The following is a 5033-nucleotide window of genomic DNA, read 5'->3' on the forward strand; positions in this document are numbered from 1 at the left end:
GCACCATAGATACTCCTTGTTGTTGTTGTTTAGTGTGTTAGTATTGTGTCATAAATACACCTTGTTGTTGTTTAGTGTGTTGGTATTGTATCATAGATACTCATTGGTGTTGTTTAGTGTGTTGGTATTGTGTCATAGATACTCCTTGTTGTTGTTTAGTGTGTTGGTATTGTATCATAGATACTCCTTGTTGTTGTAGTTTAGTGTGTTAGTATTGTATTATAGATGCACCTTGTTGTTGTTGTTTAGTGTGTTAGTATTGTATTATAGATACTCGTTGGTGTTGTTTAGTGTGTTGGTATTGTAACATAGATACTCATTGGTGTTGTTACGTGTGTTGGTATTGTAACATAGATACTCATTGTTGTTACGTGTGTTGATATTGTAACATAGATACTCCTTGTTGTTGTTTAGTGTGTTAGTATTGTAACATAGATACTCATTGGTGTTGTTTAGTGTGTTAGTATTGTATCATAGATACACCTTGTTGTTGTTTAGTGTGTTGGTATTGTATCACAGATACTCGTTGGTGTTGTTTAGTGTGTTGGTATTGTATCATAGATACTCATTGTTGTTACGTGTGTTGGTATTGTAACATAGATACTCCTTGTTGTTATGTGTGTTGGTATTGTAACATAGATACTCATTGGTGTTGTTACGTGTGTTGGTATTGTAGCATAGATACTCCTTGTTGTTACGTGTGTTGGTATTGTAGCATAGATACTCCTTGTTGTTACGTGTGTTGGTATTGTAACATAGATACTCATTGTTGTTACGTGTGTTGGTATTGTAGCATAGATACTCATTGTTGTTACGTGTGTTGGTGCCCTTGACCTCTGTGTACATAACGCCTCAGTAAAGTGTGACAGGATGAAATCTCAGAAGGTCCGTAGGAGACCCGAGTCCTGCCACGCCTATCACCCTCAGGTCAGCACCCCGTATTGGCCCACTGCCTCCCAATAACCACACCTCACTTCAAGTGGATGGATTGACATCAGAAGAGAACATGTGTTGTGCTTTTCTCATAGCTCCTTTCATTTCAAACTGAGTTTTTGTCATCCTAAGATCAAAAATGTGAACTTAACAGCCTTATTAAGTAGTGTTCATTATACCACTGGCTGTAACTGTGTGTTAACGATTGATTTCAGGAAAATGCCAAGGAGTGTGGAGATGCATCGCAGATCTACCTGTCTGTCTCTCTCTTCATCACCTGTCTCACTGCCTCCTTCACCTGTCTCACAGCCTCCACGCTGGTTTTCCGATGACAGACAGACAGCTACCTAGCCTAAACCCCGCCCCCTCTGGAAATCTCTCTAGAATGTTCCAGAATGCCTGATCTTAGCATGCCTGCTGCTGCTTGCGTTATCTTTATCAATCAATATGACTATATGGCTAAAATTATGATATTGATCATTTGGGCTGATGGACTGAGAGGAATAAGCTGTTGACTTCAGATGTTTGATGACTTTACAATCACAGAGAGATGTTGACTGACTCCATGTTTGATGACTTTACAATCACAGAGAGATGTTGACTGACTCCATGTTTGATGACTTTACAATCACAGAGAGCTGTTGACTGACTCCATGCTTGATGACTTTACAATCACAGAGAGATGTTGACTGACTCCATGCTTGATGACTTTACAATCACAGAGAGCTGTTGACTGACTCCATGCTTGATGACTTTACAATCACAGAGAGCTGTTGACTGACTCCATGCTTGATGACTTTACAATTACAGAGAGTAATAGTCCTGTGTGGCTCAGTCGGTAGAGCATGGCGCTTGCAACGCCAAGCGTCGTGGGTTTGTTTCCCACTGGGGCCACCCATATGTAAAAGTAGTGGCCCCAGCCGACTTGTAAGTCGCTTTGGACAAAAGCGTCTGCTAAATGGGATATATTACTTCATGCTTGATGACTTTCAACCACCAAAGTTGTGCTTCTTTGGACGACCGTTCTAAAACCATGAAAGGGCTTTTTGGTTTCTTCTTCTTCTTCAGTGTCTGATAAGAGAACATTATAATGTTTCTATGCAAAAGGAAACACACTTTATTTGACTGTGGAAAGATCCAGTATCTCCAATATGATTTCAAAGGACTTGACTTTGCAATAAGACCATGGAAGACTCAGTCTGTGGATGATGTGTTTTATAAATGGTTTTGATAAATAATACTCTGGATTCATGCATGTGTTGTCTGTTTACCTAAAGCCATGAAATGGAGGATGAACCTTGGATAAGGCAGAGGCATCTTTGAACAGTGATACAATTCAGATAGTAGAACCAGTGACCCCTGCTGGTTGAAATAGGACATTGCAGGATGGTGAAGAATAAACTGGAGGCTGGCTGGCTGCTGAAGGATGAACACAATGGACTCAACTTCCACATTGTTCTGTTCATAACTCATCAGTCTTTGGTCTACGCACCACAAACACAGCAAGTATCTACTATTAAATGTGGGCTGGGTTTTCACTGTTGGAAATGAATGGACTGTTTCAGGAAAAACCTTCAAGTCACATGTCATCAATGCAATCTAAGGCTTACTAAATCAGTTGACTTAGTTGGCTTACTGCAACACAAGGACCATTACTGACCACCTACTTCTGTGATGGACTACTAGGTGGAACAGCCATTCTGTTAGAAGGGACAACGTTACAATGTGATGGACTACTAGGTGGAACAGCCATTCTGTTAGAAGGGACAACGTTACAATGTGATGGACTACTAGGTGAAACAGCCATTATGTTAGAAGGGACAACGTTACAATGTGATGGACTACTAGGTGAAACAGCCATTATGTTAGAAGGGACAACGTTACAATGTGATGGACTACTAGGTGAAACAGCCATTATGTTAGAAGGGACAACGTTACAATGTGATGGACTACTAGGTGAAACAGCCATTATGTTAGAAGGGACAACGTTACAATGTGATGGACTACTAGGTGGAACAGCCATTCTGTTAGAAGGGACAACGTTACAATGTGATGGACTACTAGGTGGAACAGCCATTCTGTTAGAAGGAACAACGTTACAATGTGATGGACTGCTAGGTGGAACAGCCATTCTGTTAGAAGGAACAACGTTACAATGTGATGGACTACTAGGTGGAACAGCCATTCTGTTAGAAGGAACAACGTTACAATGTGATGGACTACTAGGTGGAACAGCCATTCTGTTAGAAGGAACAACATTACAATGTGTTGATATCGGGATCTCCAAGGTGTCTTTCATCTGAGTTTTACTGTTTGACTCCAAAGACTTTTATGATGGTTTATAGTTTTCAGCTAAATTCATGCATTCAATTATTATATTTTTCATGGCATAATCTGTTCTTTCTAATTCAAATGACTTGAATGAAATGAGTATAAAATGCATCATTGAGAATAATAGGATGGGATCCTACTAGTATTGCTGCTGGACATTCAACACCACTGTCAGATGTTACTGTCCAGTGATTTTCTAAGTGGTGTTTTTTACCAGTCTGTCCCTTTCACTTTGACAGTGATGCTCTAATGATGTCATAGCATCATGTGGAAACGGTCCTCATGATGCAGTATTGTTGATAAAAGATGCTGTTGCCCATGTCTATGTATGTAATGTGATGTCCTGAGTCCTGTGTGTCTTCTGTGTGTCTGGCTTGGCTTGTGTCCCACATGGTACCCTTTAACCCTATGTAGTGCACTACTTTTGACCAGGGCCCATAGGGAATAGGGGACCATTTGGAACACAGCCTGAGAGTCTAGGGGGCAATATGATTCTCACAGCACAGTTTGATTGACATGTAGGATAATCTGCAATGGATCAATAATAATACAATGAATAAACTTCCCCTTTATTTTAAAGCAGTTCTCAGTTTTGATGCTTGATTTTTATCCATGTAATTTATCCTGTCAGTTATGACATGTTTTATCCTGTATCATCGTCTAATTAACATTCATCAGTGTCTGTACTCAACTCACTCAAAACACTCAAAGATTGTATTTTCTTCAGTGGTTTGTTTTTATTTCTGTAATGCTTCAGGGAAAAGTAAAGGTGTAACGATGTACACTGAGAGTCAGGAAGCAAGTTCTGGAAGTGAATGCATTTAATAAACAGACACAAGACACACGAACAGCGCACCAACATGACACAGATACAGAGGGGAGTGAGGGGAGGCAGAGTGCAGCGGTACTCTAGGGGGGGTAGTGGGGAGGGGAGGCAGGGTGCAGCGGTACTCTAGGGGGAGTAGTGGGGAGGGGAGACAGGGTGCACCGGTACTCTAGGGGGAGTAGTGGGGAGGGGAGACAGAGGACAGCCCAGTCTGGAGTAGCAGAGATGAGGGGAGACAGAGGACAGCCCAGTCTGGTGTATCAGAGATGAGGGGAGACAGAGGACAGCCCAGTCTGGTGTATCAGAGATGAGGGGAGACAGAGGACAGCCCAGTCTGGAGTAGCAGAGAAGAGGGGAGACAGAGGACAGCCCAGTCTAGAGTATCAGAGATGAGGGGAGACAGAGGACAGTCCAGTCTGGTGTATCAGACATGAGGGGAGACAGAGGACAGTCCAGTCTGATCACTGGAGGTTCTCTTGCTACAGAGATGGTCTATTGAAGCCTTTTAGTAGCTGACATTCCTAACCTTTACTGAGAGGGTCTCTGTCCCTCTGATGGCCCTGTTGGTGTCTACTCTGTCTCTCTGTCTCTCCTGTTCTTTGCTGTCTGGGACAAAGGGGGGTTGTTGTGGAAATTGAGGGGGGTGAGGTTAGTAGTCTTTTGGCAGCATGACCCTGCGACCCCCATGAAATGACACAAGGTGATCTTCCTTCTGAAAGGAATGTTGTCCAGGGCCTCCACTGCCACCCTCTTGTTGCCCCTGACGCTGCTCTCCTCCTGGTCGTACATGGGACACATGTAGGCTGTTCGCCTCAGGGCGTAGATGTCCACCTCGTCCTCGTCGTCCCACGGCTGGTAGGGCTGCTGGGAGGGAACGGCTGACTTGACCAGACGGGGTCTCATCATGGCCAGCTCCAGGTCACGGGGGATATGCCTCAGGCCC

At 43.1% G+C, this 5033-nt stretch overlaps 1 protein-coding gene and 1 long non-coding RNA gene across 2 annotated transcripts in view; one reads left to right on the forward strand and one right to left on the reverse strand.

Annotated features, from left to right (window-relative positions):
• LOC135515580 (leucine-rich repeat and transmembrane domain-containing protein 2-like) overlaps positions 1-5033 on the reverse strand; it is a 241374-nt gene that overhangs the window by 147004 nt on the left and 89337 nt on the right. The window lies entirely within an intron of this gene.
• On the forward strand, positions 758-3846 carry LOC135515583 (uncharacterized). Its single transcript, XR_010451830.1, has 2 exons — positions 758-927; positions 1149-3846. It is a non-coding gene; the product is annotated as an uncharacterized LOC135515583 (long non-coding RNA).

Source organism: Oncorhynchus masou, chromosome 27 (assembly GCF_036934945.1).
Source record: "Oncorhynchus masou masou isolate Uvic2021 chromosome 27, UVic_Omas_1.1, whole genome shotgun sequence".
NCBI classification, from domain to species: Eukaryota; Metazoa; Chordata; class Actinopteri; order Salmoniformes; family Salmonidae; genus Oncorhynchus; species Oncorhynchus masou.